The 21,649-nt window shown below is 42.1% G+C and overlaps 1 protein-coding gene across 9 annotated transcripts in view; it reads left to right on the top strand.

Annotated features, from left to right (window-relative positions):
* Positions 1-653: 653 nt before the first annotated feature.
* LOC112675239 (storkhead-box protein 2) overlaps positions 654-21,649 on the top strand; it is a 556,032-nt gene continuing 535,036 nt past the window's right edge. Inside the window, exons 1-6 of one of the 9 annotated variants that reach the window (XR_003145827.3) lie at positions 1,035-1,175; positions 1,292-1,385; positions 12,195-12,417; positions 12,907-13,032; positions 13,266-14,139; positions 14,255-14,880. The gene's annotated coding sequence lies outside the window, so the exon portion shown is untranslated. Of the gene's footprint in view, positions 1,176-1,291; positions 1,386-1,529; positions 1,725-6,177; positions 6,258-12,194; positions 12,418-12,906; positions 13,033-13,265; positions 14,140-14,254; positions 14,881-18,294; positions 18,724-21,649 lie in introns of those variants that run through there. The other 8 variants (XR_003145828.3, XR_007402663.1, XR_007402664.1 and 5 more) reach the window with 8 other exon arrangements.

Raw genomic sequence — 21,649 nt, 5'->3', positions numbered from 1 at the left:
TCTGTGACTATCATAAATAAATTAAAAAAAAAAAATTCAAAATCGCAGCCCAGCTGTGACGAACGCAGGATTCTGCGCGCTTAGCAGACGCGAGCTGCGGACTCCCCGCAGGTGGAGGGCGTCCGAGGGCGGGGGCGGGGGCGGGGCAGGGGGGAGTGACTCGGCCCCGCGCCCCGGCCACGCCCCTGAGCCCCAGCCGCACCCCCGCCGCGCACGCGCGGCCCCGGTGTGGTCTGCAGAGACCCCTGTGGCTCCCCCCCTGCCGCGCACGCGCACGCGCGGCCCCGGTGTGGTCTCCAGAGACCCCCTGTGGCTTCCCCTCTGCCGCGCACGCGCACGCGCGGCCCCGGTGTGGTCTGCAGAGGCTCCCCCCCACCCCGCGCGCCCCCGCGCATGCGCACACGAGGCCCAGGTGTCCTCAGAGCCCCCCGCGGCCCGAGGCGCGCAGTCCCGCCGCCGCTGCGGGCGTCGGGCCGAAGACGGAGCTGCGGCAGGACCGAGCGGCGGCAGGACCGAGCGGCGGCAGGAGAGGCCCCGCTGCGTTTCCAAAGCCTCAGGCAAAATGCCCTCCACGGGCTTTGCGAAGCCCACCTAGGAGGCGGGGCCTTTCCTTCCAGGAGGCCGCCCGGTCCGGAGCTCGCGTCCGGCTGAGACTGAGCCCCAACCCGGTCCCACGCGCCGACCCCCGCCCCTCAGCCCCCACTCTCCTCAGAAGCCCAACTCAGGAAAAGTGGAGAAACTCCGCTTTCCAGGGCGCCCAGCGACCGGGACCCCAGCGGCGCCGGCGGGCTCAGGTAGGTGCTTCTGGGGGTGCGGCCCCCGGAGGCGGGGTCGGGGCGCTGCCCCCAGGCCGCCTCCCGCGTCCGTGCTGTTTGCGTTGGCGGCGCTCCCCCCCCTCCGTGGCCCGCGCCCCCGCAGACCAGGCCTTCGCTAGGGGCCCTCCCCCGGGCGGAGCCGCCTGGCCGCCGGGTGTGTAGGCGGCGCTGGAGACGCGCTGAGCGGCCTCGGAAAACCATCCGTCGGTCTTGTGGAGGAAGAAGGCGGGTCACGAGACAGCACGTGCGACACGGTCTTGTCTGCGAGGACACACGGACACTGTGCACAGAAACCCGGAGGGTTCGAAGCCACCAGAAGTATGCAACACCAGACTCTGTTTTGGGATGACTGGATTATAGGTGATTTTCATTTTATTTTATTAATCCGTTTTAAGTGTTTTCAATACTACAAAAAAAAAAAAAACAAAAAACAAAGATTCCTAACGAGAATAAATGATAAATGTTATTTTTAAAAGGAAAATAATCACAGCCACCAGTGGGAAGAGAGTCAGTGGATGGATCCTGGGCATGACCTTGCTCCTTAGTGACCCCATGACCGTCCCCCTGGAGGTAAGCTGTGTGAGGGCTGCGTAAATTATTCTAGGATGACGGTGTGATTAAAAAGTTTGTTTATTTATTTAGTTTTGTTTTATTTTTTATGTATTTTTAATTTTAATGTTATTTTTTAATTTTTAATTTTTTTTGATTAAAAAGTTTCTATCTTGGGCAGCCCGGGTGGCTCAGCGGTTTGGCACCGCCTTCAGGTGTGATCCTGGGGACCTGGGATTGAGTCCCACATCAGGCTCCCTGTGTGGAGCCTGCTTCTCCCTCTGCCTGTGTGTGTGTGTCTCTCTCTCTCTCTCTCTGTCATGAATAAATAAATAAAAAATCTTAAAAAAAAAGTTTCTATCTCCACTCAGAACTCTCTCTTCCTATTGGAGAAGTTCTACTCACAGGAGTAGTAGGTGGATCTTTGGCAATATGATTTGGGAGAAGGTATTAGATTCCACAGGTAGAAATGTAACCCTGAAATTCCCCCTGGGTGAAAGCATTGTTAGCTGTTTGAGACAAGGAACATTCTACTCAACTCTGAGGCACAGATATGTCTGCGTGTGAGCTGCGATTACAGACCCCCACCCGAGAAGCGTCCTGCCCTCCAGAGGCACAGGCCTGGCTGTAGGAGCTCCAAGGGAGCAGGACATGAAGGGAGAGAGACCAGCAAGGTAAAGACACAAAGATACATTTTTGAGGGGTCATTATTTTCCCTCTCAAAGGTCAAACCTGGAATGTTCACACACACATACTGGTAGCCAGAGGAAGTAAGGAAATGCCATCTCTTTCTGAGTCCCCAGAAAGTGGAAATGGTAGACAGGGCATCATCTTTGCCACAGGAACCCTTCAGCTGCATCGCTACCTTCTCCATAGCCATCAGGGTCCTTCCGTAGCCCTTCAGAATCCTCTAGCATTTCTTATACATACTGTCCATCTTGTGACTTTTTAGAGGATGCATTCTTTCTCCTAGCTGGACAGAAGTTCCTTGTTTTTCACCCCTTTCCTCTCTAGTGTCTGGTACAGGGCTCCAGAGGAAGTTGGACAGAACCATAAATGGCCAGGATGTGACTTAGATGCTCAGAAGTGTGTCACTTGTGCAGTCCTTACACATCACTAAGAACAGTTATGTGGATGGAATACCAAGTTAACAACCAATTGCTTGTACTCGGTTACTGACTTGGATACAGAGAAGAGAGAAAATTCAAAACTAAGGTCAGCTGCCTTATTGATTTAGTTAGGAGAGAGAAAGTTCTCCCAGCCAGAGCACCCTGGAAGTCCAGCTGGCTGCCTTCAGGAATTCACAATCTGGAAAGAGATGGGTCAACACCTAGTATTACTTGTTGGAATTGAACAAGGATTCATTTACTAATCAGAATTTTTTTAAATGTATACTTCCAGCTAAGAATGAAATTAAAAGGCAACTAATCCTTGCAGAAATCGCTGATTCCATATCTGAAAACAAGAAATGTAAAGATGAGTTCAGGACATTTTGTCGTCCCAGAAACTAGGGAATAATCAAATATTTCTAGAGTCACTCCAGAGTGAGCTTGGAGCCAACCTGAAGAGGCTCCTAGTGGAACTGTAGATTCACAGTGGCATTCAAATAAAAGAAACAAACAAACACCATGGGCCACGTTGGAAGATGTTAAAGAACCGTCTTACTTTGAAAACTGACAAAGAAAGAAACTTGTTGATTTTGCCATTCCTGAATGAATTGTACTTGAGGGTAACCAAATAGCTGATAGGATAATTTTTCTTTATGGGAGTATCCCAGCTAATAATAACTCTTGGTAATGATTATCAGTAGCTTGTGATATATCACAAAAGAAGAGACAACCTGACACTATATGCCTCCTGGTGGAAATATACAATCCTATGAAATCATTTTGCCCAAAACATGAACCTGATTCTGCTCGTGCTTCTATGTAACTACCAATTTTCAGAAAATGCAGTGAAGTATTAAGTGGCAACATAAAGACCTAGGCAGCAAAATCCAGGCTATAGGTAATTTTGGGGGACAAAAGCTCCTCCAACAAATACATTTTAAAGAAGAAGTAGGAGAAGAGGGAATCTATACATTGAAAGATACTTAGGATATGTATTATTTAATTCCAGGGGATCTACTTGGTTCTTTTAAAAAATCTTTTTGCAGCTACTAGAATATAACTTCCAATAAGGGCAGGGCACTTTGTCCATGTTGTACACTGCTCTATCTCTATCTCCTAGAGCTAGAAGAATATTTGTTCATGGACAAATACATGACTTTGTCTTCCTGGCTGTAGCTAAATGAGGTAAGGAATAAATGGCTGACTTAGTTAAGGCTATTTTTTTTTACAGGAAAATACAAATTTGAGCATAATTAACTTACATTTTGTCTAAATAAAGATGCCAAAAACAGAGTGAAAAGAAAACCTAAAAACTGAAAGAAGATACTTACAAGGCATATATAACATAACAAAAGTTGAGTTACACATTAAGAACTTCTCCAATAATAATAAATCAATAAGATGACAACCCAATAGGAAAATTGGCAACAATAAAGAAATTCACACAGAAGAAAATCCACATGAGCAGTGAACACAAAAAATATCCCACTAGTGTCCACAGAAATGAAAGTTAAAACACAATTAGATGCCATTCTCATTATATGAGAAAGGAATTCTAGATACTTGATAATATCAAGAACTGTCAAAGAAATATGGGGAAAATAAAATTAGGAATTGTCTCATCTTAGTTAAGACTATTTGGGAGCAAACGAGAGCTGCTAGATTCTTCTTTTCTCTCCAGGGTTTGAGGATCTCAATGTCTCCTGATTTCCTCATGAAAAACTATATTTAGAACAGTTCCTGACTGCTTTAGTTTGGGTTCCAAAGAGGCAGACCTTGAGAACTTTGATTAAAGTATTCAGGGGGAAGGAGTTTATTTTGGGAAGGATCCCAAGAAAGATCTATGCTTAAGTAGGGAACTGAGAAAGGAACAGAATGGCAGCCAGTAAAAGGTGCATTATAAAACACTTCTCTTTGTGGACTTCTGGAGCCTAATGCCAGTGGGGAATTCTGTGAGTCAGTGTAGGACTATCCCACTCTAGGGGCAAGGGAGCTTTGATCTTTGTACAGCACTACCATCAGTCATTGAGGAATGCTGGTGTTGGGGTAAAGGGTTTATTTTGTACTTTTAGCCTGCTACATTAACATTTCTGCGGAGATGGGCTCTGCAGCCAAAGAAAGACCTTGGGTGTCAGAAATCCTGCAGAATGTGCTACTATAGTAAAGTGTAAGGAGGCATGAGTGGGGCACCTTCAGTAGGTATTATGCTGATGATAAACTTACTCTGAGAATATATATCTAATAAGACAAATACTTAATACAGTGCTAGGCTCACATAGATAGTAGCCTAGAGTAGTAGATAAGTCAGATTCTGGACCCAACCCAACTTGGGTTCAGCAACAATCTCCTCTACTTACCTGCTTTGTGACCCTGAAAAAATTCACTTAACTTCTCTGCGCTTCAGTTCCCTCATGTATACAAGTGTCTAAGGCATCAGACTGGTAATGGAGAATAAATAAGATCGTACCTGGCACATAGTCTGCGCTAGAAAAAAATTTACATCTTTTCCCTTCTCCTTGGATTTAAGCCAAAACCATAAATTATGAAATTTCAGACATCAGTGAACCAGGAGGAATCTGTATGGAGAAGATGAGGAAAAGGAAAGACAGCCTTCTAGTATTCCTGAGTTACAATACAGAGGAAGCACCTCTACCTGCTTCCTAGTTTGGAGCTTGTGTGTCCATGAAAGCAGTACAACTGATAGAAATGGAAAAGTTGGAGAGAGAGTTTGTTTCAGTATGAAGATGACCAATGAAGAAATTCAGTCAACTTTTGGGATACTTAGTCCATGAGAGAGGGCCAGAGATCTGAATGCTATCCTAGATTCTGACAACCTACTAGCTCAACTTAAGCATTTTTAGCAAATGTAGGGACCACTCAATATAGATCACTCAATTTGAGTTAGAAAACACTGTGTAGAGTTTTCACTGGGGCATGGGACATAGAAGCACAACTTGGTGATGAGAGCCAGAAGATTGCTACAAAGGGAAAAGGCCAATGGGCCTATGATGCCTGCAATATCTGAGAAGAGTTTTCATTCTCATGTGTTGACAAAAACCACTGGTATCATGAATGCACATTACCATATGTTCCGTCAATCTCAAATATATATGGGGCTGGAAATGAAAATAAAGGGCACAGTTGGAATCATTTGGGTTTTGGTTTCTCCTAAATGAGAACTATGTTGTGTTGTGACTGGGAAGCTTCCAGGGATCATACCTGGCTGTGACTTGGGGTTTCAGTTGTCATTCAGATGGGTCAATTTTTAATGAATGTCTAGAACGATAGTAGGCAAATGATACATGGGCTGGGGTGAGGGAGGAATTCTCAGGTATAGATGCAAAAATGAGAAGAAGGTGGAGGAGGAGAGGGGAAGGAGAAAAGGCAAGAAATAAGAAAGGACAGGAAAAAGAAATCCAAAGGACTGGGAGATAAACATTTCCAGAGTGTCTGTAGTTTAGCCATACGTATGCAATAAGTATTTACCAGTCTCTTTTAATGTGTCGAGGTTGATTCTAGGAGCTGGAGACACATCAGTGAGTCAAACATGCCTTTGTGGCACTTACATTCTAATGGTCCTGCTGGAAGGCCCATTTGTGGCAAGACTGCAGTCTGGTTTAGTTAAGACTTTATAGTTCTTTGGGTCCCTTGGCATCATCCTTCAGATCAGAGATCTAAATCTAGATCTGCCTTTTACAATCTAGAAACCAAGACACAGCAGAGTCTCTACTATGAGAATTCTCCTTGGCCAGATAGGCTTGGGAATAGGAAGAGAACCGATTCAGTAAGTATGTTGCCAAGCAACAGATCAGAGTCATCAAATCCTTGGAAACCTTCTGAGTAAGAGAAAAGCATCATGGTTATAATTACAGTGGTGGTTCATCTGCCTCTTCCTTGAGTAGCATGGGACAGGAGCAGATGTTTATCTTTTTTTTTTTTTTTAAGGTTTTTATTCATGAGAGACACGGAGAGAGAGGCAGGCAGAGGGAGAAGCAGGCTCTGTGCAGGGAGCCCAGCGTGGGACTCGATCCTGGGACTCCAGGATCATGCTCTGGGCCAAAGGCAGGCACTCAACCACAGTCACCCCGGCATCCCAGATGTTTATCTTAAGCAGGGCAGAAACCTCTCCACATGGAATCCACGTGGGGTGCTTCCAGTATCATTTACTAGGGACCCCATTGCAAAGCAGAAGATGCTCTGGAAGTTTTGCAGCAATCATCTAGAAATCACAATATGAGTAGCTAGCAAAGAGCAGATATCAGATGTCAGATATCCTGACATACTACCTTCTTGCTCCAAAACATTTCCAACTACGCAGCAAGATACGTACTAAAATGCCCTGGTAGTTCCAAGACAACCAACAATCACACCCCAAAACCTGTGTTTGTACATGGCAATAGGATACCAAGAGAATCTAAGGGAGGAGTAGTGCAGTAAACAGGAGATACTAATTTGTGAAAAATGGGTTCCCACCTGGCTTTGCCACCAAAGCTGTGTGATCTTGGACAAGTCACTTCATTTCTACCCAGAATCTGATTCTTTCTCACCAGTTCCACTGCTACTACTCTCTCCAGCCCCTGGAATCATCACAACATCTGCTTCATATCTTCATACCCCAATGGTCTAGAATCAACCCCACATCCAGAACAACCCTATAAAAGCTCTCAGATCTTGTCACTCTTTTGCTCCATCTCCCCAGTGGTGCCTGTTTCATTCAGAGGAAAAGCTAAGTCCATGCAATAACCTGGAAGGTTCTACGAGATCAGACATCTCCTACGACTGATCTCATCTCCTACTGCTTGAGCCCTTGCTCATCCTGCTCCCCATGCTATCCTGACATTCCTTGAACCTGCCATGTGCTCCTGCTCCAGAATATTGGCCTCTCCTCTCCTCTCCTCTCCTCTCCTCCCCTCCCCTCCCCTCCCCTCCCCTCCCCTCCCCTCCCCTTCCCTCTCTCCTCTGTGCCTGGAACACCGTCTCCCCAACTGGCTCAAATCCAACCTCCTCTTCTACCTCAACTCTGCTTAAATATTGCTTTCTCAGTGAGCCCCACTCTGACCTCTTATTTAAAACTGCAGCCCCACCCTTGCCCCTCAATCACTTAACCTGCCCTATTTCTTTTTCTAGAGCATTTATTGCCTTCTAAAACACTATAATTTACTTCTTGATTATGTTTATAGTTTATGATCTGCATTCCTTTAAGACCCATGAGTGCAGGAATCTTGGTATATTTTTTTTTCACTGATTTTTAGCTGGCCTAAAAGAGTACCTGACACAGAGTTCAATAAGTATATGTTAAATGAACAAATGAACAACTCAGAGTAGAATGAAAAATCTCCATTCACAGGCAGATAGGACTCTAGGCTACGATGGCCAGAAACATCCAGCAGTTTCTTAACTTTGTCGACTTCCCAAGGGGTGGTAAGGAATACTTGAGTAGATACACTACCCTGTCGACTTCCAGGTAAATTAAGAGTGGTTGTTCCTGGTGCTTCTTCTACCAGCTTGCTCCATCACGATCCTACCTGTCCCTGTGAGATTTGTGCTGGACTCAGAGATGAATGGCCAGACTGCTGTCAATCACAAAGTATCTAAATAGGAAGGGACCCCCTCCCTCTTACACTTCAGAGGCATTCGTTTCTACCCATGCCCCTTGGCTTGAATCCAGTGCAGGGTTGTGCAGAAGACAGGATCCACTACTAATTGGCCAAGTGGTTTTCTTAGCATTGGATGAATCAAGTGCCCTTAAATGTTAAACTGTATTAAGGTCCTGGACCTCTGCCAAATCTTGTTACAAATAGTAAAGGGCAAGTCAAATCCTGACCATCTCATGGCATAGGTTAAATTCCTTCTAGATAGCACATTCTACAGAATTGTGACCAATGTTAACCCAACATATTCATCCAGGGTAGAGTAGAATGAGGAGGGATAAAATAATCTTTTTTAATGAGCCACTATTCCCCCCAAGAACAACAGGCAGCAAAAATGCAAAAATAGAAGGGAAATCAGTTGTGATTATTTTACTGTTTATAGAGATCACTAAGAGTTTAGCTGCCTTTTTTACACTAAAAATATTTTTTAAAAAAATCAAAATACATACTGAAGTGCCTCAGTGCCCATCATCCAACTTCAATGAAAGTTCAGAGCCAACCGTATTTCACCTACCACTCACCAAATAGCAAATACACTATTTCAAAATAAGATCATATTTACAGATTCTGGGTGGATAAGAATTTTGGGGAAATACTATTCAACCCAGTATAGACCTCATCGCCTGTCCATATCTCCTGACGACTTGGTGTAGATATATCAGGTTTCTGTTTTGCTTTAACCTCTTCGGACAAAATATTTTAAAACTCCCCCTTGCTTACTTTTCAACATTTATAATCAAATGTACGGATTCTATTTGTGCTTTTCTGGGTAGACTCAGGCCATCAAATGTGTGTCACAGAGGTCTGTGATGAGGTTTGAAGTCTGCTGTGCTCTCTGGCACTTGGGCTGGCACTAAAGAGTTTGTCTTTTTTCTTTTCCCTTTAGTTATTACCTGTCACTTCTTACTCTTGTTAACATTTGTGTTTGGGTAAATACACTGTCATTTCTAATTTCTCTGAGTTATTTCTAATTTCTGTGAATTAAAAACCACAACTTCAAGTTTGCTGTAACTGTCCAATTTAGCTTAAATAGTCTTAATAACAGGTTAAGGAGCTTCCCTTGAGTAGAATAAATTATATTGAATACAAAAGTTGCATGTAGCACACACAGAAATAAGCCAGAATTCTAGAGGTTTCCGAACTTGGAACTTGTTGAGGAAGCTTGAACTCAATGAAGCAATATTTTTTTTACGATTTTATTTATTTATTTGGCAAAGAGAGAGAGCACAGCAGGGGAGGAGGGCTCCATCCCAGGACTGCAGGATCATGACCTGTGCCTAAGGCAGACGCTTCATCTACTGAGCCACCCAAGTGCTCTTTCAGTGAGACAATATTATAGCTCATTTAGGCAGGAATAGAAACAGTTCTAGGTGTTGATATTGTTTTTCTGTTCCTTATAATTAGAGGTCAGCTGATAACATTTTGGCCTAATGGCCGAGGGTGGACTGTCCCAGTCATCCAGAGCATCTGTCGTCTTTTCATTGTCCCTGTGTATCTGGCTCTTCTTTTCTGTGTTGAGCCCTTTTTTTTTTTTTTTTTTTTTTTTTTTTTAAGGCTTGGCTCAGTGCACTTGTTCAAAGCAAAGTCTTTTTTTTTTTTTTTTTTTTTTTAAATTTTTTTTTTTAAAGATTTTATTTATTTATTCATGATAGTCACAGAGAGAGAGAGAGAGAGGCAGAGACACAGGCAGAGGGAGAAGCAGGCTCCATGCACCGGGAGCCCGATGTGGGATTCGATCCTGAGTCTCCAGGATCGCGCCCTGGGCCAAAGGCAGGCGCCAAACCGCTGCGCCACCCAGGGATCCCCAAAGCAAAGTCTTGAAGCATGCAAGTTTCATTAATTGATTTCTTTAGAAGACTTTGCTTCCCTCCATATAATCGATAAAATGTGGGCTGCCTGCTTTGCGGGTTAATAGGAATGCACAGTTCTCTGCTTGTCCCTCTCTCTACCCCAAGGTTTTCTGATGCCTGTAATTTCTACCCCATCATGAGGCCCTCTTCTGCTTTCCTGGTTCCCACGTATGCATTTACTATATAGTTGGATTGTAGGTGAGTGAGGTGTTACTGTATTTACTCAGTCTGATAATGTGTGGAAGCTCAAGTGATAATGGAATGTACAGTTCTTGTATCACTGAGCCTTGGATTCCCAAGTCCATTAACCTCTGGCCCCTTGTCTGCCAGGATTCAACAAAGAAGTCAAAAGTTTAATTCTGGAGTAGGAGAAAATTGACTGTGCAAATGTTAAGTTTTTCTAGGCATTAAAATGAAAGATCAAATACTGATCCCATTGTATCCTGCCATTGTTTTTTCTGAGAAGAGGGTCAGTAGACTGTTTTCAATGTGCATATTTTTAGACACTTTGCCATTAAATCCGGTTTTGCAGGTGTAGGGCTGGCTCTGGGTAGAACATAGCCAAGTTTGACCTTACTGCCTCTGCAGCTCCTGTCTGATTCCTCTGCCTGTCTGAAAGGCCCTTCTCTGTCAGGTCCCTCACTGGATGGAGTTCACTCCCTTAGGCAGCACCCTATGCTCCAGAACTTCCCATTTCAAAAGCATAGTCCTATCTTGTGTTCTGTTTCCTCAAGGTTGAGCTAGATACTAACACAACACAGAATACTGGAATTTCAAGCTAAAAGAACTCTAGAGGTAAATTAGGTGGCTTGATTTTAGTAAAGAGCTGCACAAAGGATATAGGTACATGCATATATATGTGTGTGTGGGTGTAGGTAGGTGAATATGTACATATGTATACATATATACACGTACAGATATAACAGAAGTGTAATGTTGTGCCAGTGTGCTGTGGGGGGAGTCCTCCCAATTACTCCACATCAAACGTTTACTTCTTCAAAAGACTTGCCCAGTAAATGATACACAGCTGAAATGATCTTCTCTCTTTGGTTCATTGAACCACCTAAGACATAGTGTTATACCAAATAGGAGACATTAGTGAGCCATTATCTTCCTGGGGAATTTTTGGTATGGAGTTCACTCTTTATTTACAAGGACACAAGTCTCTTTAAAATCTTGGAATTTGAGGTGCCTGGGCAGCTCAGTTGGTTAAGGTCTGCCTTTGGTTCAGGCCATGATCTCAGGGTCCTGGGATGGAGTCCGACTCAGGGCTCCCTGGTTAGCGGGGAGTCTACTTCTCTGTCTCCCTCTGCCCCTTCCCTGCTTGTGCTCTTTCTCTCATTCCTTCTGTCTCAAATAAATAAATAAAATCTTTATAAAAAATCTTGGGATTCAGTAAGTTTTTTAATTAGAATTTTAAAAAAATTGTATTTATTTATTTGAGAGAGAGAGCATGAATGGGAAATGGGAAAAAGCGGAGGGGAAGGAAGGAGCAGACTTCCTACTGAGTAGGGAACTGGACATGGGACTCGATCCCAGGACTCTGAGATCATGATCTGAGCCAAAGGCAGAGGCTTAACAGACTGAGCCACCCAGGCACCTCTAAATTAGAATTTCTATTTTGAGATAATGAGCTAATCACGTGCAGTTGCAAGAAATGCATTCAATGCTTTTAGTTCAGGGAACAATTTTATAATGCCTTACATACTGTGGGCATATTTAATATGTAATGGTTGATGGATAGCTTGATAAAATAACTATAATTTGTGCCCTCCAAGAGATTTCTTGAGGGAAATATGTTCAGACATTACTGGGCCCAGGTATAGAAAGTGAATCTTTTGGATCATTTGGTGGCTTTGTGTTCTGTTTCTTATAAATTTCTCATCTTTAAGGTAGTTTTATTTCATTTTTACACATGTAGTATGCACTTAGTCTCACTATATTTTGCTCTAGTGAAATATGTTTCTCTAATTATAGTGACCGTGATGAAATCTAATTAGTGAAGTGTTCATATTTTCTCCACTGAGCTGATCAGGGGTGAAAAAGCCGAGAACTGGAGAACATGCCTGTCTGAAGGCTACAGGCTCCTCTGGTATGGTCCCTCCAAGGAGCAGCATGGCTCACAGATCTCTTTCCCAACAGCGCAAAAGGAACACCACTTCCTTTAGATCAAACTCACCCACAGTGGATTCTATTTATCATTCTTTCATCTCTCTCTAGAATCCTGACAAGCAAGAATGCTACCTGAGGGCTGCCATGCTGCAAAGTATGACAGCCTGCTCTCAGAGAACCATAAATATTTGGAATTTGAAGTGAATTGGGAACTTAACAACAACAAAACTAAAGTTTGAGAACAAGTTAGCCAAAGCCTAGATTCCTTGAAATGCATTGGATAAGCACCTGCATTAAAGCTGACCTTTTTGCAAGTTTTGGAAGAATGTTGGTTAGTGGGTTTTTTTTTTTTCTTTTAATGTGATAAAAATTCACTCTGCCAGCTGAGCATGTACAATGGGGTGAGAGTGGGTTCCTTTCTCTGTGGGAGAGAGAAGTGTTCAAGTGAGGCCCTCTGGGGGAGTTTTGATGCTGGCTACAGCTTTGATGAAGGCTTAAGCTGAAAGATACATCAAGTTTGAAATACATATTTTACAAGGGGAGGGTGTGGGACGGTGTCCTGGATTCCATCAGGCATGCACAGAGCATCCTGTCACGCAAGGCAGAGAGGGGGGTTGAGCCTGCTGCTTGAATCCCTTTGGAGGTCTGCTCACTCACCCTCAGGAGCAAAGTCATATAATTTCTCCTGAGACCTGTCTAAATTAAGAAAATACAATTCTCTGATTCTGAGGAAGGCCAAGAGTAACATTGCGCTAAGAAAGAACAAAATAATCATTTGACTAAGTTGTTTGGTGATATTTTAATGCTTCCTCCTCCATAGTCCTGATAGGGAAATCTTGGAGCAGTGGTTTACTGTGCACAGACCAGAGTTTTCAAGGCCATGAGCACAGCAGACTATCAGGGTGAAAGCCAGGGCCTTGCATCTTAAATCACCACCTCCTTGCAGGTAGCTATCATGGGTGGTAGTGGGAGTCAGGGCTGGGGTAGTTTGGGACTGGAATCTGGGGGCTGGGGGGAACCATGTAGGTGGATGCAAAATCGGGCCCTTGAGATATGTACAGTAGGACTGTTTTAAAATCATATCCCTCTTCCTACCCCAAGACCACTATTTCTGGCTAGGCTAGCCCCATCTTCAGCTTGTCAGATAATGCCCCAGTGTTATTTATCCTTCCTCTCAAGTCTCACAGAGAGAAAATCTGGTGATAACCATCATCAAGGAGAAAGCTAGAGAGAAAAGGAAAGAAGCCATCATAAAAGGCCCAGTGTTTGGAAGGCAGAAACCCAGCTCTGACACCCCTTGGGTTTGTGTGATGGCCAGCTCGGGCCTTTTACCAGCCAACTGCAGCACTGGATCCTTCTCCATCCTACACTTGGACCTCTGGCAACTTCTCCACCAACTGCTCCAATCCTGTTACCTTGAGCATAGTTGTTTCTGATCCCAGGTCCCCAAATCCAGAATGGCAAATTTTGGGAGTTCAAAGGAGATGTGAGAATTTGATAGAGTAGCTCCAGGGGTCAGTTTGGATCAGAGTCTGGTAGAAATGAACAGGTTTTTGTTTTGTTTTGTTTTGTTTTGTTTTGCCTTATGCTAGGCAAAATAGTTCTATTCCCTATTGCCTTATGATTAACATGGCCAGATTTAGAAATAAAAATACAAGTGCATTGATAATATGCTACAGCGGGGATGGACCTTGAAATCAAGCTAAGTAAAAGAAGGTAATCACAGAAGACCACATATTGTGTGAGTCCATATAGGTCAAAGGTCCAGAATGGGTAAATCTATAAAAGTAGAAAGTAAATTAGTGGTTTCCCAAGGCTGCAGAATAAGGGGACCTCGGGGATGGGGCTCAGGGTTTCTTTTTGAGGTGATAAAATGTTTTAAAATCAGCTTGTGAAATGGCTGCACAACTCTGAATATACTGAAATCCGTGGCTTCTTATACTTAAAGTGATAGAATTTTATGATACATGACTATCTTAATAAAGCTGTTTTTAATAATACAGGATGGCAAGTTAAATTTGAATTTCAGATAAACTATGAAAATAAATTTAGCGTAAGTATATGCTATGCAATCGTTGAGGTAGATTTATACTGAAAACATTTTCATTATTTATTTGAAATCCACATTTAAATGGATGTCCTGTATTTTATTTGGCAACCCTACTTAGGATTCGATTAAATGTCTCAGAAAGCACCAATCAACAGCAAAAGTAAGAAGAAATGGTTCATGAGATGTCATTTAAAGAGATTTATGGAGACCCCCTACATCTTTTGGGCATCAAAATTCTTAACAACTAACCAAGACCAAGAACTTCTGAATTTAATGATAATCACTTTTTAAAAATTAAATTTTAGCTGCCACGACAGAGAAATCCAAGGAGAGAAGAAATAACATTGAAATTCTATATTAAAAATTTCCAAAAGTTATAGAAAATGTCTAGAAGTGAGAGGAAGTGGATATTTTATAAGAACCTACTAATCTTTACATTGTACGAGTCTTATTAGAAACATTTTAGGGGAAGTTCACGAGTGTGGATCTAAAGATTTTGACTTGTTCACACAGATGAAAAATTATTATAATGGGGCACATGAGTGACTCGGTTGGTTAAGTGCCTACCTTCGGCTCAGGTCATGATCCCAGGGTCCTGGGGTTAAGCCCCACATTGGGCTTCCTGCTCAGCGGGGAGACCACTTCTCCTCTGCCCTCACTCTGCTCTTGTGCTCTTTCTCTCTCTCAAATAAATAAATAAAACCTTAAAAAAAGAAAAATTATTATAATGTATTTATGATATATAGTGGGATTTGCTATAAAGTAAATATTATCATGCTTGAAAATGAAGGCAGAACCTGTGAAAAAGGTAATATGTACACACACTCTTGCTCCCTTTCATATATACATTCTTTGGGTGTTTTGTATTTGTTTCAAGGGGATGTCTCAGGTTGCAAATTCTAGTAAACAGAATTGTTTAAGTTTGCACTTGCATAATGATCATCTTTAAAAAATGACTATAGCTCTGCTTTGATACTGGAAAATCTAGCATAAAATTGCTACAGTGGTATAAATCAGGTTAGGATTATATAGCAATTATTAGTTAGTCATACCTGCAAAACTTTTTCAGGCTATTAGGCTGTGGTAACAGCAGACAATATTATTTTTCTTATCTTACAGTTTTAAAAACAGAACTTCAATACGTTTCTCTGAATGTAATAATTTTATAAATTGAAATTTGAACATGTTGAGGTTACATGGTGCAACATTTAACCAAATCTTAGATTTTTAAAATTACATATTTTGAATAAATAATAGATGTTGAGTTAACCCCTTACGCTGTGATAGCTCAACTTTCCTGCTGGTATTGATGTGATAAAGGATACAATTTTCTAAAATATTTATAGATTAAAATTAAATTGTCAAGTTCCATGTAAATTCAGAGGAAGAGACCCATCTTGCCCCTTGAAAATTTTCAAGGAGCATAAGTAATATCAACATATGTGGATGTTATATGTGATCTCAATAGTGGACAATGATTTTCAGAACACTTTTCCTCTTCCTACTTATACCTAGAGTTTTAAAAAATCATTCATTTAGATTACACAATGAGATTTATATTTGTAAAAGGCCATAACATAATTGTTCTCTTTTTAAAAATGCCCCTCTGGGTCACCTGGGTGGCTCAGATGAGATGGTTAAGTATCTGCCTTGGGCTCAGGTCACTATCTCAGAGTCCTGGGATTGACTCCTGTGTTGGGTTCCCTGCTCAGTGGGGAGTCCACTTCTTCCTCTTCCTCTGCCTCTCTCCCTGGTTGTGCTCTCTCTTTCATGCTCTAGAATAAATAAATAAAAATCTTTAAAATCAATCAATCAATCTATCCTTTTAAGGGCTGACATCTTAGAGAGTATGTATTTTTTTCAAAATAAAAAACAGAATTAAAGAGTACAAAGAGTATTTGGGGACTGAATTTTCTTAAAAGAAGAAAAATTTGGCTCAGGGTGTGATCCTGGAATCCCAGGATCAAGTCCCACATCAGGCCCCCTGCATGGAGCCTGCTTCTCCTCCCTCTACCTATGTCTCTGCCTCTCTCTCTCTGTGTGTATCTCTCATGAATAAATAAATACAATCTTAAAAAAAAAAGAATCATTAAATTTAACCACGTTGCCCAGACATTATTTGATAGGCAAGAATATTTGCAAATTGCAATGATACACACACAGGCTGGAAAAAAATTCATCCATGATGATATTCTTTCTTGGAATTAGTGTAAAAAGCAGAAACAAACTTCACAAGGGCTGAATCTTGTAGACATGAGTAAGAAGATAATCCATTACTTTTCATTTATTCCTAAAGATTGAATATATTTGAATTTTTAAAATTAATTAATTATTATTAATTTATTTATTTATTTTAGTGATAAGTAAAGCAGTTTATTGAGTGATAATAGAAGGCTCCCAAAGAGGGAGATGACCCAAGAGGGTTGCCCTGTGTATATTTGAAACTGTTACTACCATCCCATTTTCTATTCATTCTATAGAAGAAGCTGTCTCTTTGCTATTTCCTTAACATTTTAGTGTCACTATCTTTGGGTCCAGGTAACCAAGTTACCAGGCTTCAGTCCACCAAATAAGGAAACAGAGCCACTCCCTGCCACTGAACAAACACATTATATCAAGAACACATAGAATCTCTGTTTCAATTTATATTATGTAACACACATCATTACATATTTATATAAACAATTCAGTCCAATTCAACAGTGTACTCCTTCCACCATGATCCAATAGGTTATTGGATTCCCAAGCATGCCTCCTCCCCAAGTTTCTGTTGATGTAAATTGGTAAAATCTTGCAGTTCTTTTGGTGTATATGGCAATGTCATAGGTCATATGTTGTACCTGTTGGGACCTGCTAGAATTTGAATCTGATCTAGAATCAATAGGTTCACCCTGAGGAGATTCACCAATCTCTTGGATAAGGTCTTAGAAGAGACCATGTCAGGATCTTTGGGCACAAGATTGAAAACTTCCTTAGACATGGGAGAAAGGATTTCTTCTACTGGCAAAGAAGATTCAGCAGAACTTGAGGACATAAGGTCCCCAGCTGTGTTGACTTCTTCTATGCCCCCTTCCCAATTTTTGTGGTCCTACTCCTTTCCAATCATTGCCTTAACTATAGTAAAAGAGATCCTGTAAGGTTGGTCATTCATTTGGGTTGGACTTTGGGCTTATTTTTCAGAAATCTTGGTCCTGTAGCTACAAGAAAAACGTTTGATTTCAGGGCAAGCATAGATTTCTCATCCTTTCATCAGATCTTGAGCTGGGAATGTAAAGCCCAAGTGCATCATTTTCTCCCCCTAAGTTCTCCAGAATGTGACCAAACAACTCCATAATATATGAATCATTTTTGTAGAAGAAACTACTTTGTCACCCAAAGCTTTGTTTACTATAGACATTTGATTGCAGGTAATCATTAAAGTAACTTCTGCTGTGCATCTCATAGATCACCATTATCAGTTATCATTAATGGTCCTGGATCATTCCTGCCTTTATTTTATTTTATTTTTAAATTTTTCATTCATGAGAGACAGAGACAGAGACACAGGCAGAGAGAGAAGCAGGCTCCCTGTGGGAACCCCAATGTGGGACTCTATCGAGACACTCAACCACCTGAGCCACCCAGGCATCCCTATGAAGTCTTTTTTTTTTTTTTTTAGAAGAAACTACTTTATTACCCAAAGCTTTGTTTGCTACTGACATTCGATTGCAGGTAATCGTTAAAGTAATTTCTGCTTGCATCTCATAGACCACCATTATCAATTATATGAATGATCCTGGATCATTCATGCCTTTAAATTGGATGAGATCAGAGAACCAATTTCAGACTGGTTCTAGAACTGAGTCAGAGAACATGTCATCTGGAACCATGTCTGACACCAGTTTCCCTATAAGTCCAGGTTCAGTCAGAGAAGCCAAATCACTATAAATGATGCCGAATAAGGATTTATTTTAGGAATTAGACTCCATGACTCCATGACTGTAGAAGCTGCTGGGGACTCTATGCAAGGCTGTTGCCTCTCCATCTGGTGATGATCCATAAGTCTTTATAGTTTAAGACCAGCTAGTGGGGAAGGAAAACTATGCAAAATGGTACCAACAAGGGCAGATTCTGACCTGTGAGAAAAAAACAGAACCTGTCTGTCATTGCCTCTAACAGAGGGAACCTGTAGGAGGCAGTGACGCCACGGAGCTGCACTCATGCCTGGCCCAGGACTCAAAAAAGCTGAAGGAAGAGATTTGCTGAGAAGTGGAGAAGCATGAGTCTGGCTGCTGCCTCATGCAACAGGGTGTGCCAGCAGATCAGTGACCTCGTGTGTAAGCCAACACACTGCTGGAGCCCTGCACTGACCTTCAGAGCAGAAAAATATGGCGAAGGCTTCACTTTTAACTTCCAAATATCATACACATTTCTCTTATGGCCACTGTCCCAAGAATATGCAGGGAAGAGAATGCTGGAAATGTACTCGCAATTTAGCTAAGTCAATACAGGACAGTCATCATAGCAGCAAATAATATTTTCTGTTGTCATGCAGCTTATATTCTGTGAAAATGGGTAAAAGAATAAATACATGTATCTATCTATCTATCTATCTATCTATCTATACATATGGGTGTGTTTGTATGTGTGTATTTTTTTATTACAACCTTCTGAGATAAATGCTTGCATTATCTCCATTTTACAGATGAGGAAACCAAGGCAGACATGGGTTAAGTATTTTGCCTTAGGTCCTATAGCTAATAAGTACCGGATCCAAGTTCTAGATGAGGGCAGTTTGCAAAGCCCATGGCAGTAACAGCTAGTCTATTTTCTTTATTCTGCATGGAGCCTTCCCCAGATGCTCAACTCAAACTGCACACTTCCTTCAAGTTTTATCATCAATTTTAGCAGTTTGTTGCATCCGGACTGTCTTGTCTTGTAACTTATTGTTGTTTTACTCATTGATAATTATCTCCAGTTGGCATAAAACTGAGAGATAACATGAATTTTATTTTTGCAGGCTGGTTTGGCGGCTAATAGCATACATTCAGCTTGCACCTGTAACTTCTCATTGCTTTGACATAATGCCCTTGATGGTCAAGGCAAAGTGTGTGTACCCCTGGCCTGAGGAACAGCAAATCTGAAAGAAATCTTTTCTCAATTGCTTTTGTCAGTTCTTTGAAACATGCTGAAGAAAAAAACAGTCAGGACTCCTTCAAGGATTCCCCTGCGTACTGGTGTTATGATAATCACATAATCCAGACAAGTCGGGACAAGAGAACAGTCGGGGAAGAATGAGGGGTCACTGCTGAGGCTGGTCAGGTGGTGCTCTGGGCTTCCATCTTCTCCCAAGAAGGATCATTCCACAGGATTATTGAATGAATTCCTGTAGTTCACTCAGCCGGGTAGAAGGTCTCAGTGACTTGAAACTTCAGGATGAGGCCCTGCATTCTTGTATGTCCCAGAATGAAAAGGACTTTTGTTGACTTTCTTTTCAATTTAGTTAACATTTGGCCCACTGAAAATGGAAGGCCCGGTATGACATTGAGGGGAAAGAGCCCCCCCGCCCCCGCCCTCCCATCTTTTGGATATCAGCTGTTATAGGCTCCTGTGAAAACACTTGGAAGGGAATTTGTTTTGTGGTTGGATTTCCTTTTTAACATCATTACAGTTATATCTGCAGTATTTCCTCAAATATGTGAGAGGAAGGGAGCGGTGACTTCCTAAAGGAAAGTATTTCTATTTTTAGGCTGAAATAGGCCTTTACAAAGCTTTTCCCAAAAAATATATCAAAAAAGAGAGCTCTGCACAACAAGAAAATAGCACTTAAACTGCAGGCAATGTGGCTTATAAAATACAGTTTCGTGGGGCCCCTGGGTGGCTCAGTGACTGAGTGTCTGCCGTTGGCTCAGGGGTGATCCCAGAGTCCTGGGATCGAGTCCCACATCAGGCTTCTTGCAGGGAACTTGCTTCTCCTCCCTCTGCTTATATCTCTGCCTCTCTCTCTGTGTCTCTCATGAATAATTAAATAAAATCTTTTTAAAAATACAGTTTCGTGTAGTGAGAAAGATGAGCAGTTATATTTTATTTTAGAGGATGGCCAAAAAAGAGAGGAAAATCCTCCTGGATTGTGGCATATCTGCTTCAACCCCACCTTCTTCTGAGTTCTCTTGCCTTAGGCTTACAGGTCAGCAGAGTCAGGAGAGCATTTCCCTTTGGGCTGATAAGGTCCCGCTCATGCTGTGAATAATGGATGGAGAAGAGGGGGTGGGAGTGGGGGGAAAGAGAGGAGGCGTGGGACAGACGCTCTCTTGGGAGCACACAGCCCACAACTATTTTGTCATAAACGTCCATGTATTATAGCTCAAGAGAGTCCTATGGGGCATCCAGGGCAGTGTTTCGCATGTTGTTGACCACGTGTACCAGGGAGTGGGGTCCAGGATCCACATGCTTAATGAGCAGCCCAGGGGAGCTAGTCCAGTACCCAGCTGGTGCAGTGGCCTTACTTGACAAATGAGTGGTCGGTCGTCTATGGGGGTAATGGGGCTCAGCGCAGCAGCCAATTTAAAGCAGAGTCCACTTGAGACACGTGGCTTAAAAAGGGATACTGTGCTATGCACGCGTGGGTGTATACAGGCAGATGTAGCCTCTTCGATGTGCTTTATGCGGGTCTGGGAAGACAGCCTCCCTGGCCCTCCAATCCTCTCTTACTCGCTCATTCTGAAATCCTTTAAAGAAACTACAAAACCTTTATGTTATAGTTAGAGGTAACATGGGAATGCTCTTTAAAAAAGTAAGAACTTAGCATAAATATGCCCAAAGCTAAGGAGAGGTGATAATGGGTAACTACATATTTCTGAGCAAATTTTGATATCAGAAGAAGGGGTGGTATGATATTGTCTGGGACCAGAGAGTGTCTTAAATTGAGGGAAAGTCACAGGTCACAGATGGAAAATGGCTGGAAGGGAGGAATTTTGTTTTCTAAATTTTTGCTATGAAAGTTTCAAAAATTGAGAAAATTTAAAGGAATACTAGAGTGATCACCCAGAAACCTACAATCAATCTATATTACAAAAATGAAACATATCTCCATATTTGTGTCACCTATCCAAGCATATACATGTGTGTGCGTGCTTGGGGATGAGGGTAAGAATATAAAGTGCAAGATGCAGTAAAATGCCAGCATGTGCTGAAGAGACATTTAAAATTTACTCTGGGTCACAGAGTCAGAGGAAGGAACTAGACCCAAGATTCCTGGGATCTCAGACTCTGCACTTTCCTCTGTACAAAACATCCCATTATTAATCATGATGATTCATACCCACCATTTTGATCACACTTTAGAGCTTCAAGTTGCTTTTGCATAATGCATATTTTGCTCAGTGCCACTGTCCCTAGTGCTAAGGAGAGAGGAAAAGGAAAGGGGAAGGGGATGACACAGGGTGCCGAATGTCCTGAAAGCCTAAGTCTTTTCAAGGAATTACAGCTCAAAAGGTGAGGTGCTGTTTTTCTCCTGTTGGTTCTTGGGAAGTTT

The sequence above is a fragment of the Canis lupus genome, chromosome 16, assembly GCF_003254725.2.
Source record: "Canis lupus dingo isolate Sandy chromosome 16, ASM325472v2, whole genome shotgun sequence".
Classification (NCBI taxonomy): domain Eukaryota; kingdom Metazoa; phylum Chordata; class Mammalia; order Carnivora; family Canidae; genus Canis; species Canis lupus.
This window is presented reverse-complemented; position numbering and strand designations above follow the sequence as displayed.